The sequence below is a fragment of the Lemur catta genome, chromosome 25, assembly GCF_020740605.2.
Source record: "Lemur catta isolate mLemCat1 chromosome 25, mLemCat1.pri, whole genome shotgun sequence".
NCBI classification, from domain to species: domain Eukaryota; kingdom Metazoa; phylum Chordata; class Mammalia; order Primates; family Lemuridae; genus Lemur; species Lemur catta.
The window spans coordinates 4,469,534-4,496,668 of NC_059152.1; the positions used below are offsets into that span (position 1 = coordinate 4,469,534).

The following is a 27,135-nucleotide window of genomic DNA, read 5'->3' on the forward strand; positions in this document are numbered from 1 at the left end:
AGCCTTTCACTGTCATTCCCCCATGCGCCGGGGGCCCTCAGCAAGAGCTGTCTGATGTCACTGTGCTTTTAATTCCTACTCTCCCCCACCCCCTAAACCCTTCAAACACCCGAGAACATCCCAACTCACCACTGGGGACAACTTGAACAACTGCCCACTACACTGTGCCAGGGGATGGCCAAGCCCATTTTCGAGTAGGTGCGCTTAGACCTGCATCCTGGCACTAACTGTCTTGGATCAGGTAATAGACTCCGAGGCACGTTCACGTGCAAGAAGTTTAGGCCCCAAGAACAGCGCCTGGGAGGGATGGAGAGGAGGGCAGGATGGTCTTCATCTCCGCGGCTCCTTGGTCATCTGGCACACGCCGATCCCTAGCACTTCCGGTATCTTTAAGACGTCCTGACATCTCCATCGCGCACCCTTGTAGGGCCGATCCGGGCTCCTGTGGTTTTGAAGTGGCTTCTAAACGAGCTGGGGTCACATCATTTTGGCTTAAAACATTCTCCTTTCAAATCAGGTAAGTACAGGCGTCCGGCAGTTTCTCTCCGTCTCTCCTGCCCCTTCAGGCACACACATAAGCACGGACGTACGCACATGGGCACGCGCACGCACGTACGCACGTACGCACGCATGCGCACACACGCACGCACGCGTGCGCACACGCCGTCTCAGAACAAGGCCCTCAGCTGCCATAACTCGTGCCCGCGCCATTGTCTCTCTACAGACTTGGGTAAGAGAAAGACGTATAGCAGGCTCAGAAACGTTCGTTAGAGAATTTGTTTTATTTTTCGCTTATTGTCTGCGTAGACAGGTAAAGTGGAGACGTAAGAGGGGCTGGGGGCCGGGAGGAGGCGGCAACTTTACGCCAGAGGTTTCTCGAGTCCGTGTTGCTTCACCGAGTCCGATTTACACGCTTCACCAGGAAATGACACGGTTTTCAGTGCCTGTTTTTGCTTTGTTTTTGCTCCTGAGCACAGTCTTCTCTGAACAGAGCCCTCTTTCTCAGGCGTGTAACCTGCCTTCAAAATCTGGTGGGTTCATTTTGCCGTGGGACTTGGCGCTCTCCGACAAGTACACTCGCAGAATGTAGCTCTTGAACTCACTCTCTTTCTCACCCTTTCTTGCCTTTTTTTGGTTTTAGGAGACAAGGCAGCTGTGGTTTCTGTCCATGTTCATCCTCATTTGAATATATCAAAGATTTACCCATTTTAAGGATTTTTCTCCTACCCCACGTCTACAAAAAGACTGTGGAACTCAGATTACCGATTATACTTACTTATAACAATTATTCGACAAGCTATTAGAAACCACATTACTACAAACAGAAAATCCAGCTTCTTAGCTTAGTGACATTTGCCACCATTTGGAGACCCTGAAATTGACGGGCTGCAGTGGCGTCATAGGATTGAGGCGTTGGGAAGATGTTTAGGGACTCTGATGCAGGATCTGTTATATGCACAAGTCATCTACATTTTTCTGATGAAAAGCAGAGGGAAAATGTTTTCCCTGTCAGAGCTCCATGCCAGCCCTGAAAACAGAGTACAGATAGGAGAGCGCTGCAAAGAAGTGTCTCTAAACTACCCCAAAGCGGGAAACTGAGCCAAGCAGCTTTCCCTATTCAAATAGTTTGAGACGAGCAGAGTTATAGTGAGTAGTAAAGCCATTAAGCAACCACTGAAAAGAAACCACAAAAATAATCTGCTGGCAGTTTAATATAGAATATTTAAGGATTAACCTTCAAAATGACTTGTACCAATTGGAGAAATGGACACACAAAGAGGATGGAGTTTAATAGGGACCAGAGTGCTGTGTTCAACCTGGGAAAGCAGACACGACCCAACCCAAGTAAGGAAAGTCATCAGCTCCGCTTCAGCGTGTAAAGCAGCATGACCTAGCTGCTCGACCTCTTCTTAGGGCCTGGAGGAGCCAGTTGGTTTAGATGCCCCCACCATGAGACTCAGGGGAAGTCCCCGTTCCCGGTGGGCCCTTGTGGTCATCTCATTCCCTTGTCGGCGATTGGCTCAGGAGAAGATATGTCACCAGGTCTGGCCGATGGTCTCCAAGGGATCTCCTGGGGGCTTCAAGGGAAAGGACCTTTACACTTACTAAGAAACATAATGAAAAATGGTTCCTTTCCTCCTGCTGAATGTTGTCGTGGCTGCCTGTGTCACAAATACTGCAGCGGTCCTCTTACAACCATGACACCGACTGGTCGAGGTCAGCCCACACCAGCTGGGCAGAGCAGCCAGATGGGCAGAACCTGAGTTCTGCCAATGTTGCCGATCTACTGAATCATCCAACTTTGGACCTGTCCAACCTGTCCTCTTTTAAGGTGAGATGAGACTTTTTAAAGAATAGACTTTTTTTTTAAACAGTTTTAGATATATGCAAAAATTGAGAAGATAGTATAGAGAGTTCCCATATGTCCCTCCCCCAGTTTCCCTTGTTATTAACGTCTTGCATTAGTATGGTACATTTGTTGCAATTAGTGAACCAATATTGATATATTATTACCAACTAAAGTCCAGAGTTTATTCAGATGGCCTTAGTTTTACTGAATGTCCTTTTTCTGTTCCAGGATTCCATCTAGGAGACCACGTTACATTTGGTTGTCACAAGTCATTAGGCTCTTCTGGGCTGTGACGGTTTCTCGGATTTATATTGACAGTTTTGAGGAGTATTGGTAAAGTATTTTGTAGGATACCCCTCTACTGGGATTTATCTGATGCTTTTCTCATGGTTATACTGGGGTTAGAGGGTTTGGGGGAAGAAGACCACAGAGGTAAAGTGACATTTTCATCATATTAAATCAAGGATACACACTTTCAACCTGATTTATCACTGTTGATACGGACCTGACCTCTTGCCTGAGGTGGTGTGTGTCAGGTTTCTCCACTATACGTTTATTCCTTTCCCCCCTTTTTATACTGCACTCTTTGGAAAGAAGTCACCATGGGCAGCCCACACTCAAAAAGTGGAGTGCTATGCTCCACCTCCTTTAGGGAAGAGTATTTACATAAATTTGGAATTCTTCCACAAGAGAGATTTATCTCTTCTCTCTCATTTATTTATTTGTTCAATCATTTATTTATGTCTGTGTGGACCCATGGATATTTATTTTATACTTTGTGTTATAATCCGATTGATACTACTTTGTTTATTTTGTTATTATGTTATTACAATTGTTCCATCGTTGGCCATTGGGAGATATTTTTTTAAAGTTATATTCAGTTGGGTTTTCTGGTTTTGAGCTTACAACCCCTTTTCTAAGGAGGAGAGGAAAGAAAACAATGGTGAGAGGTCAAAGGAAGAGGTACTAAGAGAGTTCACTAAGGGGAATGGGCTTACAAAAGAATAAGATGAATGGCTAAAGAAAGGAAAACAGTCTTTTAAAAGATAAAATCTATTGGGTATATAATGCAAACTAGATATTGGGAAATAATCTCAACTAAAGATTTTTGAGAAAAAATTTTGGGAAATCCAACAGACGTCTTTCTGTATTGCTTAAACATAGCTGCTGTAGACAATCAACTAGATGTGCTTTATAATGAAGGATTTTGTAAAACACACATTTACAACATTTAATTACAGCTCAGAATTCTGAGAAATTCTGGAACAACAATTCCTCTTACTTTGGGATATTATAAAAAAGTCTTTTAAAATTTCTCTGAGACTGTTTTCCTATGCACAGTTCAGCAGTAGATTCAAATCAATTGACTGTATTTCAACTTCTGAAAGAAGAAAGAATCCATTTGGTGTGTATTCCCCATCTTTAAAAACAGTGACCAAATGCAAGTCCTGGGTATCAGAGTTATAAAAGAAAAAAGTAAAGGGGGGAATGAGCATATATGGAGGCATCTAAGTAAAACAGCATAATTTGATTTAAAATATTCTGCATATGCCCCCAAAGCTCTTAATATTTTAGAATAAAATTATTGCAAATGAACTGGAGCCACATGTGGCCAGAGAGGCTGACAGTGAAATCAGCAAGAAACTGCTTATTCAGCCTCTTCAAACAAAAATGAATTGTTTTGATGAATGAGAATTCTTTAATGAATTACCATGTGACATGCCAGTAATTTTTTCAATGTCAAGCAGAGAAAGTTTTCATTTGTCTTTTGTTCAGCCACAGCTACTTAAAAATAATGGAAGGTCACGGCCACTGAGACAACATGATCATTATGGCCTTTGAGAGGCAGGATGTGCCTACACTGGACCCAAAGGGAAGGGGGCGGGGTGAGTAGGATTCTCCTCGAATCTCTAAGTCTCAGCCTTATTCCTCTTTTCCCTCCACAGAGATGTGTGGTAGCATTTTATGAATCCAATAGATGATATTTGGATACCAGCAGAATCATGTATAGATTTCATACATTCTGTACAGTCAGCACAAGTGTTGGGCAGTCACATTTGAAACTCAAGGCACATGGGTCAGAGATAGTGTGTGAAAAACTTGGGGGCGATGTGTGAGTGGGGGGGCTATTAAAGCTAGAATTGGAAAGGAGGGCACTGAGAGCCACAGTAAAAAGAAAACTACTCTGTTACCACTATATTCACACTTCTAACACCAAATAAGAGGGGAATTTTCCCACGCCAACCAATTCTCCAATTATTGGTGAACACTGACTGTTTGTGCTACAACTTAATTCAATTCTGACACTAACTGCCTAGAGTTAGCACAGACCCCATAGTTTAAGGGCTCAGTCCTACAAGACTTCCCCCACTGTTGATGACAATCGCTAGACCTGTCTGGGCCTACCAAACTTCTGACTGACTGGCTATACATTCCCATGACCTCCCTCCTTAGGCTTTGTAATTTGCTAGAATAGTTCAAAAAAGTCAGGGAAACAGTCACTTATGTTCACTGGCTTGTGATAAAGGATGAAACTCAAGAATAGCCAGGTGGAAGAGATGCACAGGGCAAGGTATGGGGAGAAGGGCACAGAACTCTCATGTCCTCTCTGGGCACACCATCCTCTCGGCACCTCCATGTATTCCCCACCCTGGAAGCTCTCCAAATCCCTAGGTTTAGGGTTTTTACGAATGTTCATTTACCTCCATTATTGTAGGAATGATTGATGAAATCGCTGTCCATTGGTGATTAAGTCAATCTCTAGTTCTTCTGCTTTTCCTGGGGGGAGGGGTGGGTAGGACCAAAAGCTCTAACCTCTAATCACATGGTTAATTCCCCCATTTTTAAAGGTTTTCTAGAAGTCACCTCATTAACATAAACTCAAAACTACTGAATCAGAATCTCTGGAAATGGGGCTAAAACATGCCTTTGTACAAACTCCCCAAATGTTTCTGATGCTAAGTAGAGTTTGTGCGTAACAACGTGCATGAGGATGTAAACATGCTGATTAACTTGCCTCTCAAATATCAGAGGTTTGTAGGGAACCCTGGTGGTTCCTAATTTTCATTAGTTCTTAAATAAATTTCTAACCACTGACTTGATGCAAAGATTTGGTGGTATTGGGTAGAATGAGAACCATAGGTAGGCCTTAAAACCAGATGTGAGGGCGGCAAAGCTGTTATTCTGTTGTGGAAGTTTAAGAATAATATGTGTGTTTCCACCAAGACCTAAGTCCAACCCCTGCATGAGCTGGGAACCTGTGGGAAGAGCCAGTATCCCAGAGAGAAAAGCTCTGACTCGTCCTTGAGAACTTGTACTAGTTCTCTGTCAGCATCCACAGCACACCTTGTAAAAGAGATGGCTCATGGGTCTACCCCAGGGGTTCTCAAATGAAGTTGATTTCGGCCCCCAGGGACATTTGGTAATGTCTAAAGGCATGTTTGGTTGTCACAACTGGAAGGGGGGTGCTACTAGCGTCTGGTGGGTAGAGGCCAGGGATGCTGCTGTGCATTCTGCAGTACAAAGGACAGTCCCCCTGCCCTCAGCAAAGAACTGTCAGATCCAAACTGTCAATAATGCTGCTGTTGAGGACCTTCCCCCCTCCCCCCCCCCCCCGCCCACCGGACTCTCCTTGCAGGTGTGCTAATTCAAGAGCACACTTGCAGGGACATGAGTGGAGTGGACTGATACAGTGATGGGCGACACCTCTGCCAACACTGGAAAGCCAGGGTGTCATGGTGGACTGTGAACGAGAAGTCAGGGAACCAGACATCTCCCAGAGTGGTATTGTGGGGTCTTGCTTGCATGTGTGTTTTCCCCACTGAGTAACAAACTCTTATTCAGTTTCCTACATCTCCACATTCCCACAACTGACCACTTAAATATCTCTCACACCTGTCTATTTTCTATTACTTCCGCACCACCCCAGTCCAAGCCATGGCCCCACATCTGGGAACCGTGATGGCCTCCCTTCCGGCCCCCCATGGCCATGCCCATCCCCTACAAGTTCTCCTCCACACTGTGGCCGATTCGCCTTTCCACATGCCATCTGACTGTGTTATATCTCTTCTAAAATCGTTCAGTGACTTCCATTTGCTTTTAGGATACAGACAAAACTTCACTTGACCCTGGACAGTCTGGCCTCTGCCTACCTCTGCATCTTACTGTGGACACAGTGTCTGGTATGCAGCAGACACTCAACACTTGCAGAGTCATGAATATGCCACATCTAGCTGTTGATTAAATGAATAAGTGGATGAATGAGGATGCCTTAGGACTTCCCCATAGAACTCTGCAAAATCTTTCCAGGCACCAATGGACTCTTGAAGGGGTCTTCATGCCATAACAGTAGACACGAGGCTCTAATTAAAAGTCAAGTGCCATTGTGGTCCAGTTCACAAAGCACCCCCTTCACACGTCTTACCTAACTCCTGGATTCCTTTTCATAACCCATCCTGGCAATAATTTTATCACCTCATTTATTTCTCTTGATATATGACCTGATTTCTCAGGACTTAGGACTTCAGCTGTCTTCTCCATATGTTTTTATTATCTATTATGGCTCTAGTGCTGCTGCAGTGTTGCCCACCCCTTGGAGCCCTCCTTTCCTTTCTCCCACGTGGGCAGCCCCCATCTTGCCCTCCGTAGACTCACAGGAAAGACTCACACATAGCCAAAGCCCTGAACTTTTCAGATGTCTGGACCCTTAACTCCAGAGACACCACTAGTTCAATGTCTCTTGGAAGGATTCCAGAATCTGCACTTTAACTAGCTCTTCAGAGCATGTGTTATGCTGTGTCTGGGCCATAGCACCTACCCCAGGTGTTTGCCTAGGACTGCCCTTTGCTGATTCTCTGCTCTCAGCTCCCCGCGTCGGCAGGCCAGATGGTCTTTTCTACACCATAGTCTGAAAGGGATAGCCTAAAGAAATAGGCCTCTCTAGAAATACAGTATTTCTAGAACCATCAAAGTACTGTTGAACGACAGTTGCATGAATAACACAGTCTGAATTTTATTCAGGACCAGAGTTTTAATAGAACAAGAAGACAATGGGACTCTTGCTTCAGACTGTTTGCTTGTTATTATGAAACATGTGGTCAGTTTATACTTTGTCAGTATCCCTCGCATAAAAGAATTATCTTATGACGATGTTAGCATAAATTCTGGCACAGTACAGGTGCTCACTAAATATTCTTTGAATGAAGAAATGATTCAGATTTACTCTCCCCCACCAAAAAACACCCTCTCTAATAGTTACGTGAATGGGTTGCCTTTGAAATCAGGGCTGGCAATTGTACAGACGGTGTCCTCAGAGTACTTTCCCATTTTCTGTATTTGGAAATTGAGGGTCAAACACCAACAACTGAATCCTCTCTGACTGAAAGCATAGTTACTGGCTGGGCTCAGTGTCTTGGCTTCTACTGAGATGAAATATTTATCAGGCCATCGATTGTGTTTTGAAACTGTCTCTTTTTGTATATAAAAGCTACTGAAGTACACTTACCATTCCATGCCTTTCACATTCAACTCTGAATGCTCTACCAATCAAATGTTGGAATAGCCTTGGTTTAAGTCAAATTATTAATAATACTTCTTTCATATTGGGAAAGACAAATGATAATATATTAGGACTGAAAAATAGCAAAGTAGCATGAAATGCCAACTCCCTCCCCTGAATCTAACCTGGAGACACCGGAGAAGAGGTGGGAGGCCGAGGTTGGAGGACCACAGAGTCAAGCTCAGCAACTAACATGGTGGAGTGTGGTCTGGAGTGAGAGGCAGCCAGAGTCATTGGATTCCTTCTCTTTATTCTTTCCTTTTCTCTCTGTTGCATCTGCCTGGGTAGCTCATTTTGTGCAGGAACACTAGCCTGGCACCTGGGAAAGGTGGAGCTGGAAAGGTCACATGAGGGCAATGTCAGTGTCGGCTGGAGTAGGAAACATGGCAGGGAGAATGGAAAGAGATGAAGAAAGATTGAATGAACTGGAAGATCAAGTCAGAGAACTCTCAGAGAAAGCATCAGAAGAGGAAGATATGAGAGAAAAGTTAAGGGGTAGGGAAAACAGAAGCAAAGCTGTCACTCTCTGCATAATAGGATTCCCCAAAGGAGAGAAAAAAGTAAATATGTAGGAAAATACTTGAAGAAATGATTTTTCAGAATTAGGGGTAGAACGCTTCAGATTGAAAGATCTCAAATGTTAAACAAGATCAAAAAGGGTGGGGAAAAACATATTAGGTACTTCATAGTGAAATGTAAGAACATCAACGCTAAAGAGAAAATTCTAAAAGCTTACAGAGGGAAGAAGCAGATCCCCTTAAAAGGAGCCAGAATCAGATTGATTCTTGACAGCAAGTGGAAAAACATCTTCAAAGTTGGGAAGATAAGGAATTTTGAACCTAAACCTTTATATTCAGCCAATCTTTTATTGAACTGAGTGCAAAATGAAGATGTCCTTAAGCATGCTGTGTCTGAGGAAAACTTATGTCACTATTCCATGCCTCTTGGAAAGAATCCTTGGGGCATACACTTCCAGAAGGGAAATTAATCCAGAAAGAAGCAACAAGATATTAGGCAAGTAAAAAAAGTAAAGTACTGATACATGATACAACAAGATGCTAAGTGAAAGAAGCTAGTCACAAAAGGCCACATATACAATTCTATTTATACGAAATGTCCAGGGTAGGAAATACATAGAGATATAAGGCATATTAGTGGTTGCCAGAGGCCAAGGGGAAAAAGTGGGTAATGACTACGAATACATGTGGGGTGTCTTTTGTGGGATGATAAAAATGTTCTGGAATTAGATAGCAGTGATGATTGCGCAACTTTGTGAATATCTAAAAACCCCTGAATTGTACACTTGAAAAATAATTTTTAAAGAAACAGGAAAAAAGATATTAGGAAAGTCAATATATAAAAAAAAGAGATAAGCCATGATTTTCCCTTCCACCTCCCCAACCACCAAAAATATCTATAACAAATCAAACTTAGAACTCCAACAGTAGAAACATGCCAGGAAGGAGGGTGGAGGAAGAAGAGAAAAAAAAAAAACAAAAAAAACCCACACTGTCTTAGTCCATTTTCTGATGCTTATAACAGAATATCTGAAACTGGGTAATTTATAAAGAAAAAGAATTTGTTTCTCATAGTTCTAGAGGCTGAGAAGCCCAAGGTCAAGGGGCCACATCTGGTGAGAGCCTTCTTGTGGTGGGGACTCTCTACAGAGTCCCAAGGAGGTGCAAGTTGTCATCACACGGTGGGGGGAGGGGGGCGGAGTGTGCTAACATGCTATTAACATGCTAGCTCAGGTCTCTCTCTTGTAAAGCCACTAGCTCCACTCCCACGATAACCCATTAACCCATTAATCCACAAATGGATGAATCCATTCATGAAGGCAGAGCCCTGGTGTGATCCACTGGCCTCTTAAAGGCTCCAGCTCTCAGTATTGCCACAGTGTGGCTTAAGTTTCAGCATGAGTTTGAGAGGGGACGTTCAAACCATAGCACATATTAAGAGTTTTTTCTTTTTCAGACGGACGACATAAATTTGCATAAGCTTTAGCTTTAAGTATTGATAGGGAAAAATAAACGGAAGTGGAAATCTAAGTAAAGCCGACAGTAACCACCAGAGAAATAGCAGTATCTGGTAGGGTTGTGCCCAAGCATTTTTTACATATTACAATACATGTTATTCTTTGATAAATTATTTTCCTTTTATGTTCTTTTTATATTTAATAAATGTGTATATTTAATATATAAATAAATATACAGTATATAAACAAAATATATTTTATACATATAAATGTATATATCCATTAATATATCTCTTATATATAAATTTCAAGTATTTTATTTTTATTTTCTATTTATAAATTTACATGAAATATATTTATAAATGGCATGGTGGCCAGAGTCCTTCCATGAAATAGAATTACAAGGAGGGGGCAACCGTTTCCCAAAACCTTACCAGTACTGCACAGAAGCAGCCACTTTGGAACCAGCAGCTGCGACAGGAGCTGTGGGCTTCACCAGCTTTGAATGAGTGGTCTCTTCCGACTAAGCCCGTTCCCCTGGGTGGAAGGCACGTCCAGATTCCCCCGAGCTCAGCCCCATCCCGTCTGCATAAAAATTGCTGTCAAAACCCTACTGAGAGGGTTAGAGCGTGGAGACAAACAGATCAGCGTGTTGAGGGTAGGGGACTCAGATACATCACAGCCTCTGGGGACTGAGTGGCAGTACTTTATCCACAGCTCCAGCCGAGCAGAAGACAGCCTTGCTTACACCAGGGCAATAGGGACTCCATCCCAGGGCTTGCTAGAGGGATGGATGACAAACATATTTAAAGTGCCCAAAGGTGCCTGCCATGTTGCCAGCCGTCAATAAACAACTGGAAAATGGACAAAGAAGTGATGCGCCTCGTCCAGTGTCTGACTCATGGTTGTCACTCAGTTGAAGGCAGCTCTGAGGGGACGAGAGAGACAGAAGACACAGGTTTGAAACAGGAGGGCCAAGGACAGCGAGGAACTGCGGAGGGTTCTCAACAACATGCATAAGAATAAATTTGTATAAAATAAATTCATTTGGGGAATCTCTTTATTTGATAAAGTGGATCCTTACTTGATAAAATATTTATCATATAGACTTGCTTCAAAAAGTCAATCTTTTTCAAAATATCATTCCACATCTCACAAATATACTTATCCCCCACTTCCCTGAGCAAATCTATTACTTGGAGTGAGTCACTGCTGTATTAATATTTTAATAATATGAAAAATGGTGAATGAATGCTTACTACTTCACTGGGGAAAATGAGAAGAAATTAGCTTAATTACAGTAGAAAGGGCTGAGTGTAGGCATGAAGAAAAGCATATTGATATTAAGGGCAGCCACAAACACAAAGAAATCCCCAATTAGATTTGTTACGTGAATAGTTTCACATAAATCATTAAAGACACCAAAATAGCCCTCTGACTTTAGCAGGCTATTTCGGAATCAAGGGAGTCAATTAGTGGAGATCGCTGGTATTCACGATTCTTATATTTTACAAATGCACTTTCAGTCTGGTTATTGCAAATTTTCAGGATGCAAAGGGATCTGAATGGTCCTTTCATTGAATCCTGTCATTTTCACAGGTGGAGTCTGAGATCCCAGGGCTTGAGGTGATTTGGCAAAGGTTGCCCAGACAGAAGAGTTCTCTCTACCACATTGTATTATTACCACCCTTTTATTCTCCTTTGTGGCTGTTCTTTTAAGTCGTTATTCATTCAGCTGCGTCCTCTGTATTAAACCCATCTGAACCCCAAGCCCCTTTCCTTTCTGAGCTTTGTTGGTCAGTGTCAGTGGTCCACCAGAGCTCCCTTTCTTTTTCATTCTACTTTGTTGAGACCATAATCTTACCGGGTAAGGGCGACACCTCCTCCAATATCCCATTTGGTGGGAATTATATCCAACATGTTTAATAACAATATTCATGATATTCGATCCTAGTAATGAGGTGTTGTGGGTATAACTTATGACTTTCACCATTGAAACCATAATTTATAGAAATGGGAAGAGTAATGTGAGAAAAATATTCTCACCACTGGTGAAAAATCACGTTTTCACAGGGTTTGCAAACAGGGAAATATTTGTGGTTTTTGTCTCATATGTTTTGCTTTTTTTGGCAAAAGCAAAAGGCAGTTTTCTTTGCAATGAAAACGGCCTTTCGTTTTCGCCAATGCTTCACATCCATTTTTGCCAAGCAAAAAGCTGTTTTCCCAGGAGAAAACAGCTCAAGCTGAAATAAAAGTGAAGCACAATTTGTAAAATTTCCCTCTTCGAAAACAAAAATCACTCCAGTCAATGCAAATGCCACCTGAGGGCCCTCGTAAGAAGAAAGAGAATGGGGAAGTTGTGGTTAAAACAGACACGTAAACAAGCTTATCTAGAAGATTTTGAAAAATAAGTCCGATGTCTCATGGGTAGCCCTTTTTAAATCGTTCCCAGTATCAAAAATGAGTCCAGTCTCCACCTCTGAGTTCCAAATGTGCCTCAGGAATAACTCTGAAGGTGCTATTTGCGTGTTCCCTCTCCGGATGGCTTCTTGTATTAATAACAAAATTTTCCATCTTGTTATTATACCACGATGCATTCTGATACTCAACCAAATCCTGCAAATTAGGAAGAGCAGGCATCATCTCCATTTTATTTAAGTTCTCTGGATGTTTAATGGAGAGAAGGAGGTGGAAGTTCACTAGGGTGACTGGGTTACTTTGCCAAGGTGATTCAGTGCTAGAATCTGGACTAGAACTCAGATATTCTGATTCTTGTTCCTTTGTGCTTTTTTTTTTTTTTAAGAGACAGGGTCTGGCTTTGTCACCCAGGCAAGGGTGCAATGGTGTGATAGTAGCTCACTGCAACCTCCAATTCCTGAGCTCATGCAATCCTCCTGCCTCAGCGTCCTGAGTAGCTGGGACTACAGACATGTGCCTCCACTGTGGACTAATTTTTTTTAATTTTCTGTGCAGACAGGGTCTCACTATGTTGCCCATGCTGGTCTCAAGTTCCTGGGCTCAAGCAATCGTCCTGCCTCAGCCTCCTAAAGTGCTGGGATTACAGGCACAAGCCACCATGCCTGGCCTTAGCACTCTTTAAAATAAACTCTGATCAGAATTTCCCAATATGGTCATGGAATTCATTTTTATCTTTGTTCTATTTTGTTTTGCTTTGCATTTCCCTTAGGATGATATCTACATACATTTTGATGTATTATAGCATATTCTTCAGCAGGTCATCTCTGCTGTTAGAAATATAACGTCTGTGGAAATTCTAGTTTTGAAAAAAATCAGAAGTTTCCAATAGCCATGCCAATTGCAAATAGATGATAGAGCAACTGTCACCTTTATAGAAGTGGGTCACTTATTACACAGAAAAATAAAAACATTAAAACCAGTTTTGCATAATAGCAATATATAATGAGCTATTCTTTGAGATAGCCATTAAGGAAATTTTTTTTACTCCATCTATTGAAACAAAAGCTGTAACCAGGATGCAAAATGACCTTCAAGTTCTTAATTTGATTAAAATAAGGTTTTTGATTCTAAATTGCCACATTTATCAGAAGTGTTGTTTTTTAATTCATTATTTCTCATTCAAGCAGCCACAAAAGAGCAAATATTTTGCATAAATTTCAACCTAGATGTGGACATTTGGATAAATCTTGTTGGTGTGCCGTGAACATACCTTCACCTTGCCCCTCTGTCTACCCCAGTCCTAGCCAACCTTTGAATAAGAGCTCAAATCACAACTCCTTGGAGAGCATTGGACTTCTCTGGACTTTTCCCTTTCCCAGTTTCTTCATCCATGCTAGTCTGCACTACAAAATTTACCAGTTATGCCACAGAACTGTACCCTTAAAAATGGCAAAGTTTTGTGGTAAATTTTATATGTATACTTACTCCAACAAAAAAAATTAGAAAAATATCTATGGGTTTATTTTAATCAAGGCCATGCTTAAGTCTAAAGAGCTTAAAAACAAAGCATCTATGTTATTTTTTCCCTTAAAAAGTGCACCACTTAACTGTACATTGCTTGGATTGCCTCATATGTGGGCATCAGGCTTCCCAACTAGATTGATGGAAACTTCCTGAAAGCTTAAACCACGTCTAAACCTTTTCTAAGGCCCCCTCAAGATTTACAACAGTACTAATTACAGTGCCTTGACACAGCAGATCATCCATCAGTCATTACTGATTGATTAAGAAGAATTTTCAGGGCCGGGCGCGGTGGCTCATGCCTGTAATCCTAGCACTCTGGGAGGCCGAGGCGGGCAGATTGTTTGAGCTCAGGAGCTCGAGACCAGCCTGAGCAAGAGCGAGACCCTGTCTCTACTAAAAAAAATAGAAAGAAATTATACGGACGCTAAAAACATATATATAGAGAAAAAATTAGCTGGGCATGGTGGTACATGCCTGTAGTCCCAGCTACTCGGAAGGCTGAGGCAGGAGGATTGCTTGAGCCCAGGAGTTTGAGGTTGCTGTGAGCTAGGCTGACGCCACGGCACTCTAGCCCGGGCATATATAGAAAAAATTAGCCGGGCATGGTGGCGCATGCCTGTAGTCCCAGCTACTTGGGAGGCTGAGGCAGGAGGATTGCTTGAGCCCAGGAGTTTGAGGTTGCTGTGAGCTAGGCTGACGCCACGGCACTCTAGCCCGGGCAACAGAGTGAGACTCTGTCTCAAAAAAAAAAAAAAAAGAATTTTCATGTAGTTAAACACACTTCCATTTGATGCTTCCCTTAAAATTTTAAATAACCATGGGAAGGCAGCCTCATGGACAGTCACAAAATCTCACTTTACTACATTGTATCTCAGAACTCTCAATTACTACTACTTAACCACTTTATTCTTTATCTGTCGTTATCCTTCAGATCTGTAAGGAGGAGATTTCACAGGAGCAAAAGTAGAGCATACCCTCTGGTAGTAAACAGCAATGTGCAGTAACTAACTCGGATACCTTGGACAGCGCCTCGGCACATTGATTCCACACTCGTTGGACTGACTGAGTGGGATATTTGATTGAGTGCTCAGAAAGCAAACAAGGAGGAGGAGTGGGCAGGGATGGAAGCCGCATGAAAGACAGCGAAACAGCGATACTCAATTAGTGCATTAGTGCACTTCGGAAAGCCCCAGGGCACGGCTTGGAAGTCTCAGACTTCCTGACTCCTCGTGTATCGTGGGAGGCCGGGGGCTCCCCAGAGTCTACACCAGCCAGATGATGGCGGGACATCTGGAGCATGTCTGCTGGTGCCGAGTCGTCCCGACACTGACAAGGGGAGAGGAGGGTGGAGCCAGCTCCAGCCCACGTGGCTCTGACGCATGTAAGTCGCTTGCCCCCCCAGCATGCTCTGTGGAAAGGCCTTCGTTCAGCCAGGGTAGGATCAATGTCTGTCCCTCTTCCCTCTCCAAAGCGAATGTTAAGAAGCTGACGTTTATCAAAATGAGCGATCACCTGCTGCCTGAGACTTGTGCCTTGAATAAGGACACACAGAAGAGCCTCTGGATAGTTTGTGATGAGAATCAGAGGCTTTGGGCATTGAGAGCTTCCAAACGCAGGCTTTCGCTGGCCCTGTGCACTTATGCCCCTGCAAGGAGAGAATCCTTGTTTCCATGCTCTTTCGCTGGGGAGAGAGAGGTAAGAAAAAAAACGTACAAGTTTCTTCTTGAGGTCTGTCCCAGAGTCTCAGCCTCTTGTTTCCTGTTTCTCATATACAGCAGTTCATTTATATTCCACTGGGCTTCTGCACATAAAATTCCTCTCTGTGTGGGTGGAAGTAGCCCCAACTTACTTCCGTGCTGTTCACAGAGTTATTTTCATTATTGGTACATTATGTGCTATCTCTGTAACTCACTGTACTTGGAGAAGCAAGTGTTGGACTCTGGAAGATAAAACCCAGTTTAATTGCCTTAACTCTCTTGTAGCCATCAGGGTAAGCCTTGTTCCCCCTCACCCCTCGTCAAATGTCTGTATCGCTAAACCTGAGTCTGTACCTTCAGTAATAAAACCGGTGTGATGACAGTGCACAACCCTTACGTGCCCATAATAATTAAAAATTAAAAATTAAAAAAAAATTGGCATGGATTTCAACGACTTAGAATTCAAATTGTGCTCAGTGTTCTCCATTGCTATCATACAAATGCAAATTAGTAAACAAATTTGGCATGTTCCATAGCCCCTGCTGAAAAGCACTCAGGCACCTTGCAAGATCTTAAACATAATTTCGATTGTCTACAGGTAAGGGCTTGGTGTGGCTTGGGAGAGGGAGTGCCAACGTTTATTGAGTGCTTTCCATGTGCTAGACATTTTCTCAGGTCTTATTTCAAATTATGCCCACGACAGGTGAGTCTTGCTAACCTTATCTTGTGGATGAGAGAATGGAGGCGTAGACAGGTGAAATTACTTGCCAGTTGTCCTGCAGCTAGTAAGTGGCAGAGCCAGGATTTCAATCCAGGACCGCCTCTTGCCGTGGCCACGTCCTTTCTGCTCTGCTCTGCGGCCGCTCCCGGTGAGTGCAGGTGCTGAGACCAAGCGTCACCGGAGTGCAGCAAGAGAAGAAGCCAAGTAGACCCTGTGCATTTCATCCAGCCCTGCACGCGATGCTGTGGCACTCAGTAAAAGCCAGCCTCCCCTCCATCAAACCCCTTTGCAGGCAGCTGAGGTACAGCTGGCTCACCACACATTCTTTCTAGCAAGTTCTCAGGCAGTTTAAGGCATGATTAGCCTTAACTTGCTCCCTAATATTTGACTCTGGTTTTCCTGCTTCTGGAGATAACAGGATATACCTCAGAGGGGTGCAAAAAAAATCATTCCTCCTTGCAACTAAGATCTCAAATTCTCCAAAAAAGGAAGAAAGGGCCTGGTAGCCATTGCTGCCCTTGGTGGATTTTTCTCCCTTGTCCTTGTGGCAGTGACCCTGGGAGAGATTTCTTGGGTCCCTCTAGAACCATGGCAAGGCTGACCAGGAGTTCTTGTGAGCACTTAGACTTACTGGGCTTGGGATATGCAGTTTTTGGTTTAGGTTCTTTCCTTTGTATCCATGGATTTATTCCTCCTTCTAGACTTCTGTTATTTGGGAAAGGCAAGGGGGCCATTCCTGGTGCCTGGTGCTGGTCCCGCTCTGTGGCTGAGAATGGAACCTACATCACATCCTTCCATTGGCCCCTCCCTGGCAGCTGTCTTGACAATTTCATTTCACCCCATCTCCTAGGCCGTGCACATGTTCTATGTCCTATAATTGTGTTAGAACATCCAAAAGAGTTATTGAAATGAAGGCTCTTGGCCTCAAGGACCTTCCAGCCTGTATCCTTTTGTTAGTCCTTCAATTTCCTTGCATCTACAAGAACCCAACCTATTGACTTGTTGTATTTCTGATAGTAGCAGCCTAGCATCCATGTATATATTCAGACAAGCTTGCTAAAGTGGGCAATGTTTGTTTTATCCTGGTAGCTTAATGTAGTTGTAGTTGAGAAACATGCCTGCGTGTATTCTAAAACCATTGTTTTTAACGTCTCTTTTCTTGCCATGACTACAAGTAGAAATGTTTGAAGACTGACTAATGAGATGTTTCTTTAAAATCTTGTCCAACATTTAAGAACTACTGGCCCCTCCTTTGGGGACAAGCATTGTTCTTAGCACTGGAGAGGATGTGAAGAACAGAGCAGACAAGTCCTCTGCTCTCAGGGAACGTGCATTCTAGAGGAGGAAACACCTGTAAACAGGTGACCAAACAGGCAGGATCATTTGTGGCAAGTGCCACAGGGGAGGAAGGAGGAGGAGGAGGCAGAGGAGCACACCGGAGAGGGGAGGAACAGGGTGACGTGACAGAGAATGAGCTGTAGAGACCGGGGCAGCACCGTGGCTGGTTGAGATCGCGCACGCGGTAAGTCCTTTCGGAAGCAGTGGTATTTTAAGTTGGAAGAGAGGAGAGAACCAGCACTTAAGAGGTAGGGGAAGTGCATTCCAGGTAGTAGGAAGGACAAGTACAAAATTCCTGAAGCAGAAAAGAGCACGGTATTCAAGCCAGAGACAGCATGCCGGTGTGACTGAACCTAGGAGGATAAGGGAAGGGCATGAGAGCAGACACGTGGACAGCTGTCACATCAGGCAGGGCCTTGGGCGCCCTGGGAAGGAGTTTGAATTGCAAGATGAAAACGTCGAACGTGTTAGCAACTTGTGTGGCAGGCTGGGCGCTGCACAGAGAGCCTCCCTTGCTTTCCTGTGGCAGACGCTTCCTCCACCTTTCACAACAATTGGCCACACCAGAATTTTTCAACAATGCTAAATTAAAGAAGAAAAAGCAGAGGAAGGAAGCAAGTTTTAAAGAAACTTTGCCAATCTAGATGGAAAGGGGGAAAAAATAAATCTTTAGTCCCAGTGCTCCTATTTTTAAAGCTGTGGTGGCTCTCATCTGGTGTGTTAAGAAGACAAAGATGGGTCAGTGGGCAGCAGTGGAAGTTTCTTTGAGTAACAGATTTAATTGCTTCAATGTGAATTATCGGTATCAGGAAGGGAAAAGTTTATCTGTTACAGACTCATTCAAAATCCCAGACGTAATTCATCAATTCTTTCATATAAACAACATACTTTTTCCTTGTTCCATAATTTGAACTTCAATTGAGATAGGGCCGTGGCAGCTAATTTCTCTGTTATGTGCTGAAAAATCAGAGTCCAGTGTTAAAGAGCAAAACCTAGAGCAAAAAGATGGCATAAATCCCTTAAATAAACTAGATATTAAATGCTTTAGCTCTGTATGATTTGTTAGTGTAGCATTAAAAGTTATTGCCCCATTAAGAGAGTATCTATTTCTTCTAGAATGTGGATCCAAACTGTTATTTTAAATAGCTGATGAAGCAGTACCCAGAAAATTAACACCATTTAGTTTTTAAGGTCTGTTCTTTAACTATTTGCTTTAATTTATCTTAAGACCCTGCTCTGCTCTTTGTAACATTCAAAATGAAAAAAACAAGAAAAGCTTCTTCTACCGGAAGACCACCAGAGAGTGTTCACTTGCCCAACCACAGTGAGCAGAGGAAAAAGAGAAACCTGATTTAGGAAGGAGAACTTTCTCTCAGGCAGATCTAATTAAACATCTCACTTTCTTGTCTTTCTTATAAAACTAATGTTCATCATTGTCCTTCCCTGTATTGGAAGCCAGGAAGTAAAAAGCTCCCCAAATTTAGAGAATAATATCACTTTACTAACAGTTCCTCTTCGAACAGGCTCCAAATTGCAAAATAAAAATTACAGCGTATATCTCTTCTCTGTATTTATATCTTCTGTATTTACATCAGAAGTGAATTTTAATTTAAGAAGCACGGCAACTTGTATTTTAAGAACAAATTAGCCTCATTAGTTAGTACAACATGCTGCTCCTCCAGCGATCATTTTGAGATCCTTAAAAATTAGATTTATCTTTCCTTTGCCATCAGAAGCCAAGCCTCGGATTAAACAACAGCCTCTGGCCACACCTAACGATCACACGGCAGATCAATTGTTGCTTTTGGTCACCGCCTTTGCAGATACTCGAGCACCACAAAAGGAAAAGCTATGTCATCTGACACATGCATTTGTCTGGGGAATATACTCAATCCAAATTTTGAAATGGTCACTTCTGAGTGGAGCTTTGCAGAGGAGAAGCGTCCAGGAAGATTTCTAGGGTTCTAGCAGAGGTGCAGTCCCACCTAATTCTTCAGTGTGGAAGGGTCGTGGTCAGGGTAAATGTAAAGGCTTTGGAATGAAAAGTATGATAACAATGTAAAAGCATATTCCAACCATGGGCCCTTCTTTCACTCCTCTACAGAGATACTTTCATAATCTCCTATTTTTTATTCTTTAAAAGTTTTCCTTCTTGTAAATGTTAGTCCTCCATTTTAAACTATAGTCCATACTTTTATGCTGACTACACTTTAAGAAGTCTTGAGTCTTATCAATAAAAGGTCAGGAAAATACTCTTACATTCAAATGGTCCATTCTGGTTATTCTTTTTAGCCAAATCACACGGCCCATTTTTCTCATAAATCAGCCCATCTATTGGTAATCACTTTTGTTGCTTTACGCTGATTTCCCTCTAGTTGCTCCATGTCTGTCTGCTCCCAGGATATGCAAACCTGAACACAATGTTCCAGGTGTGTTTTTGCCAAATGCACTAAATTACTGCACCTCTCCCTCATGACGTGATGTCTCCACACATGCAGCCCCAAATCACATTAGCTTCCATGGCATATTGCAAACACGTCTAATTTGTCGTCCACTGTCCCCCTGGTCTCTCTGGCATGACTGCTTTCTAGATTTTTCCCTCTTGCTGCTTCCTTTTATAGCTTTCTGGCCCCCCCTCCACAGCATGGAGGTTAAACCTGTCTGACTTAATTCTCATTTCGTTTGATCCTTTCCGTATTTTTAACCTCAGAAACCCCGGGTAGCATTTCTCTTTATTCACTGGTGTGTTTCCAGTGCTTCCTGATTTAATTTCATCTGCAAATCTAATTAACATGCTGTTTACTACATTTTCTTCCAGGTTACAAATGGACATGCTCAGGAAAAAAAAAAAAAAAAGCACTAACAGGGATTCCTGGGGCCCCTCTCAGGGCCTCTCCTACTGGGATAGCTTCAGAAAGTGCAATTAACTTTCCCCAGCTCAGGGGATGGCTGTTGCAGCCACTTTACACCATTTTGATGGACAGCTGTGTCTCTCCCCTAATCAGCCAATTTGGAGATAGAACAATTACAAAAGACAGCAATTACTGGATGCAGTCTGTCATGGTGAAGACGGAGGGTGAGAGGAGGAAGAGGAAAGAAGAAACGGCCCAAATTTAGAGTTAGATGCTAGAAAGATCTCAACCCTATTGAGACAAGAGTGGACCAAATGCAGGACTCTGAAAAGCAGAGATTTCTGGATTCAGAGAGGTAAAAACACAGACCTGCTTTCCCAGCAAACCTCCAGCCCGTCTCTCAGACTTCTAGAAATCAAAGACCAAGGATTGCTTTTTGTTGTTTTTATTGTTCTTAAAAGATTCAAACCTCCAGTCATCTCTCAGACTTCTAGAAATCAAAGACCAAGGATTGCTTTTTGTTGTTTTTACTGTTCTTAAAAGATTCCAAGTGTTTCTTAAAATCATGCTCTGATATTTTGGAGGTATTTCCTTGTACCTCTCTGATTTTTTGGTTATAATTTAAATATATTTCACTTTATTTTTTAAAGTGAATAAAATGACTGGCAAGGTTTGTTTTATAATGATCACAAAACATGGGGCTTTGAAGAGATGTCCTTTCACAGTTTCTTCTTTGGGCTCAGTAATTCCAAGTTCTTGATCTTCCCCTAAATTCCCTTTAGCAATCACCTGTCTCAAAAGCACCATATACTCTCGCCATATCCAGTGAAAAGACCCCAAAATAGGGTATTAATCAGTGAGAAACCATTATTTCCCAGTCTTGATGGTCATAGTCTTATCATAACATTAGAAAAACATCATAAGAAAAACAATATGTATCTCCATTTAAATATGTATTTAATTTGAATGCTTTCTAATTCAATGTATTTTTTAATACAGAAGGAGGAGAACAAGAAAGGCAGTATGTTTTTGAAAAAAATCGGGTCTCTGGCAGAAGTCATGTTGGAAACTTGTGGAGCTTAATAAAGAAATTCTTCCCAACATAGACTGTACAAACATCAGGAAGGAGAGAGAAACGAACGAAAAGGATGGTTGCCAGGGAAAACTTTTTCATCTTTTGGGGGGAGAGAATCACATTAGAGGATCTAACGAATATTTTACATAAGTCTTCTAAACTTGCCTCTCTCCAACTTTTTTCTGTTCTCATAAAAGAAGGAAAATGAAATGGGAAACTACATAGGAATCCAGCTTTCCTGTGAGTACAGAAAGGAGGAAAAGGGCTATAGATGGAGATGCCCGAGAGAGATGAGGATTATGAAGGCAACCAAATGTTCTCTGTCAGGTAAATTGGACGTAGGTCGTGGAAAGGTTTTGACACCAAAGCTTTCTGGAACCCTGCAGTAGGTGGAGTGTGCTCAAACTGGAAGCTTCCACAATGCCTAGGACAGGCTCAGCCTTCAGAATATCTGTAAGTGAAAGTAAGTTAAGTATTTTCTCAGGAATAAAATGTGGTTAAGTCCAAATTGGAGGAAGCACTGACCCTGCCACTAGCTTTGTCCTTTCTTGGTTTTGTGGCCTTGCACAAGATATTTGATCTCTCCCCATCTCAGCTTTCTCATCTGTTCAGATATCCTCTCCCATCAGATTGTAGTGGTGATCAAATGAAATGACAGAAGTGAAACCTCAAACTTCATACAGAAATAAGACATTTCTCCTAATTAAGATTTCACAAAGCCTTGAAATGTTTATGGTTACCATTAATCACCACTGGGAAAACATTCCATTTTCTGTTCATTAATCCTAGACCAGTGATAATTAACACTTTTCAAACAGACAAGGAAACAGATAAGAATTTAAAATATTAAAATATTTGAAATGTCTATTAAATACTTAATTGCATATAATCCTGATTCTATTTATTCAGTAACAATCTAGTTGAAGCAATCAAATCCAGTATGCATTTTTTCATAGGATTTCAACTTTGAATGTTTATATTTTAGAATTATTCTATTATTTGACTACTTCTAAATATCTTGCCATATTTCCACTCATTCTATTTCTTTACCAGTGGTGTGAAGTAAAAAGCAAGTCATGTAATATATACCATATTGAAATTACCAAGCATTTGATAATCATAGTTGATGAATTGCAGATACTGGATCAACCATTTGTAGATTGGTTACATAGCACAAACAATTGACCCAATTTGGTTGCAAATATGACTGAAACTAACCAGATTATAAATATTTTACTTTGATTACTGCAATTGCTAAGTGATCATTCACTGATCCAACCTATTATTCATTGCTCAACCTGCAAATAACAATAACCTGCGATTTGGATATACAAAGCATGTTGTAATTTAGATATAGTTTCCAATGATGTATAGGCAAGAAAAATATATGTACAATACGCTATGGAAAATTACAGATATATGTGAATGTGCGTATGCGTGTATGTGTATATATGGAAAGTTGATATTGCTCATTGGCAGTTGGCTAATAAAATGAATATTCAAGAATATTTATTGACAATTGAAGGACTCCCTGGTGATTAGACAAAGATACTCAGATAAAATTAACAATATCCATATGTGAAAAGAATGAAAACAAATGAACACAGTCTTAAGGATCAAGAATATATACCACCCAAACTTACTCAGCAGTCTTTGCACTATCCCAGATATTATGTGCCCCATAATGTGATATAATAGAATGTAAGTGCCCAGCACCAACTATGAAGTGGTCTTGCCTAAAAATTGAATCTGAATCCAATCAAGCTTAGGCATCTAAATACCAAATTACAGGAAATACAGGGGATGGAAGGCCAGCTTAAATGTCTTTGCAAGCAAACAATGGGCCAAACTCAGAATGTAGGACATCGTAAGGGTAAATGACATGGTTTATCCAACTAATCAGTGAAATGAGAAAAGGACAAAAACAAAATAAACCAAAGAGACTACCTTGCTTGGGTTCTGATTTGAACAAACCAAGTGTATAAACACACCTCTGAAACAAACAGAACTCTGAAAATGAACTAGGAATTAGATGATGTTGAAGAACTATTGTTACTTTAGGTCATCGTGTTTTTAAAAATTGCTCTTTCTGTTAGGAATAAATATGGAAGTATTTCAGGGTAAAATGACATTTTGAATTTGCTTTAAAATCATCCAGGGAAGGGGAGAGAAAGTGTAGGTTTGTATGGAAGGGGAAAGACGAAACAAAATTAGCAAAATGTTAATAATTATTGAACCTAAGTGATGAACACCTAAGTCTACTATCTACTTCTTTTGTATGTTTTAAATTTTTTCACACTGAAATATCTTTTAAAAAGTAAATGTTTCTTCTACACTTCATTTAATTATTTACATAACACAGGGATTGATATCAGCACAACAGTTTTGAAGAACAGATAACAGCATAAATCTTGATTTGCTTGCAAGTTCTAAATCACGGATCACCAATAATAAGCTCAATTCTAAGATGCAATGAAACAATAGCACAATAACCTCCATATAAGACTGCCCTGGTTTTCATTAGGAAAAAAGGCAAAACGCTAATCCTTATCTGTCTTGCCTTTTCTCTTTGCCCATTTCCAACAGACTAACAAGAACGGGTTGTTTTACAGCTACATGATTGCATCTTGGTGATCAACACACAGCCCTCCATGGTGGGGATGGGGAGGGAAAACATCACCTGCACACAAACCGGTTCATTGCTAATACACCTTGGTGCTGTATCCAATGCACAAGTTGATGCGTATCACTGCCGAGAGGAGCTGGGGTCTTACTAGGGGTCTGCAGCTGATGCGTCAGGAGAATGCAGAGAAGATGGAAGGAGATGACATCTTGAAATTAATATATAAATTTTCCTTCAGTTTTTGTTTTGCACTTGTAAATGGCTTTCTTTTAGGTGGATAGGCTTTATTTTTGTTCATTACCTCTCCAACATAACAGATATTTTTTTAAGCCTAGGAAAATAATGTATCCCAGGTTGCCACGTGCAGAGAGGAGAGGCTGAAAGCGCCCTGTTCACACCCCATCCCCACTAGTTCCAGCCCGCACAGCACTGCAAAGCCCTCCAGGGACGGCAGAGAGGCATAATGTGGAACAACTGTTTGAAGGGTGGAAGAAAAGCACATCCTGATGTCTCGGAGCTAAGAGAAGGAAAAGGACATTTACATAAGATGAGACGCCAATCAATTGGAAAGTTCAATGTGCTTAGAAATAGACAGAGGCTGGGACAATGATAGAGGAATGAAATTGCTGCAGCAGATTGCATCGTTCATGTTTAATTTTCATTTAATTCCCCAGGAAGGCAGAGGCTCAAAGGAATGACTCACCCTCATCCTCATTCTTGAGAAAAACTTTGGCTGACCCCTCAAATGCCAAGGCCTAAAAATACCTTTATTTGTTACTCCCCCGAACTGATCATTTCCCATAAAGTACTTATTGATTAGAAGCAATGCTCATTTGAGTTTCAGCTACAAAGTGGTATTCCAGACCGAGTGAAGGTGTACAGGGTGGACATTTCCAGCCTATTCATTGAAACTGATTCATCTGTCATTGTCTTTGTGCCCAAAGGGAACAGGAAGTCCTCTTACCTCCTCCTCCATCTCTTAGTTGCTCTCTGTCACAAAGGTACCGTTAACAAATTATTGTGTTTTCTCTGTTTTAAGCAGAATCATTTTTGTCAGCTCAGTCAAGAAATGAACTAAAGTGAAATGAAAGAACTGAAGTTCTGAATAATAATAGTTTTGCTGGGTTCAACATGAGGTTGTAACAAAGTAGAAGTAAGGGAGAAATTGAAATCAGATAGGTTTAAACTGTTGTTTTTATTAAACATAGGTAACAATATGCAAGGCCATCTGGAAACAAAGACAGCATGTTTTTAATGGTCATGAACTTGACCTCCGGTGAGAATTAATTAACCCTATTGTAGTGGTTTCCCAAAAGTCTGAAAACACATCTAAAACGTCCACTGTGTTGCGTTGATTATGAATAGAAGCTGGTTTATGATGCTGATATTAGTTCAATATAAACTGGAAAACCTAAACAATTTTGGATTTACTTGGGGACATAGAGTAGGTGATATTGAACTCGTTTTTTTCACCTATAATTTCCCTTGGGAGAAAGAAGTTGGCTAAAATGTATACATAAAATGCAAGGCTTTAAGGAAGACTGAGGCTTGATTTGCTTTGTTTCCTCCTAATAGAAGATTAGTTATTAATACTGAGGGTGATCATTGGTTTTTAAAAAATTCTGAATATTGATATTTCTTAGACCATAGGTTCATTTTTACAACAAGAATTTACAGAACACTTATTAGGTTTGAGAGAATGTGCTCATAGATTTAAGAATCCATTATTTAATGCTTTGTGATGTTTTCATTATGTTTTAACTGGGTAAGTTTTTTGGCTTTCTCACGATATGAACAGTCTTTAATTACCACAAAAATATAGAAGAAAATAATGGTTTCTAGCCCCTAGCAAACCAGTTGCATTGTTCTTTTAACTTTTCATCTGGTATTACATGTCGTTGCCCAAAAGATTATACTATATTGTATTTTTAATTCAAGCCCGAATTATAGCATTTTAGATGAAATCATAATAGAGCCAAGTCCCATTGGTATTTGAAAGTGGCAATATCATGATTTCTCCATATTTTGTATTCCAGCATTTTTTCTCTTTTCCCAACCTGTTCCATAGACAAGTTTCCAATTCTGTACCATATCTTCAAGTGTGATTCCACAGGAAATTTTATACAATTGGGAAATATTCATGATACTTTAGAAGCAAATAACCCTCTAATTCGATAACAAATAAATTTTGGTTTGAATGCAAACCCTACTTTCATTTCCAAAACATCTGACCTTTATTTGCCACAAAACTCCTATGAAGAAATTCCATTCATGAATTTTATCTATATCAGAACAAAAATACCGAATTGCCTCTTCTATGAAAATCTGTATTTATCCATTACGACTTTCTCGGGGAAATTCTAATTTGCAAAAATGCTCCATATTCCAAGCTTTAACAGTTGGAGGTGGATGTCCTTAAGGATGGAGGGGAAAAAGTTCTTTTTTAAATGGCACATTTACTAATTATAAAATGCTCTTATCTCCCTGCAGCCAAAGCCAAAATGAACATGTGCCTTGTACTAAGAAATCCCAGGATTGTCACAACTCGTGCCAGCTGTGGAGGTTATGACACCTGTGCCAGCGTCGCCAGCTCTGCCCACTGTCATCTGTTCCAACTGTTCCATCTGCACTGTTTGTACCAATTCTCCCATTTCTGCATCTGTACCTTCTGCAGAAACGTTTCCAACAATGCCAGCTGTGTCGTTGGTGCCAAATACGCCAGATGTTCTATTTGTCCACCCTGGGCCAAATCAATGCAGTTTTGTGCTCATTAGTTTTAGCTGGTAGATTCTATTTTACAATTTTTTGAGACGTATTTAGATCAAATCCAGGCTAAATCCCCCCTTACAACCATTTTGCATCTCTCCATCCATCTTTTTGCGGCCCCAACTTTCTATCTGACAACGCGAAGTTGGTCGATGTCATTTTGAGCCTATTAAACCAACTCACGATAACCAGCACAGTATTAATTTGTGGTAGAGCGTTTCCTACAACGTGAAAATATA

The 27,135-nt window shown here is 41.3% G+C and overlaps 1 long non-coding RNA gene across 1 annotated transcript; it reads left to right on the forward strand.

The window, feature by feature from the left end:
* Positions 1–2,667: 2,667 nt before the first annotated feature.
* On the forward strand, positions 2,668–27,135 carry LOC123627564. Its single transcript, XR_006731349.1, has 3 exons — positions 2,668–2,683; positions 14,756–15,205; positions 26,621–27,135. It is a non-coding gene; the product is annotated as an uncharacterized LOC123627564 (long non-coding RNA).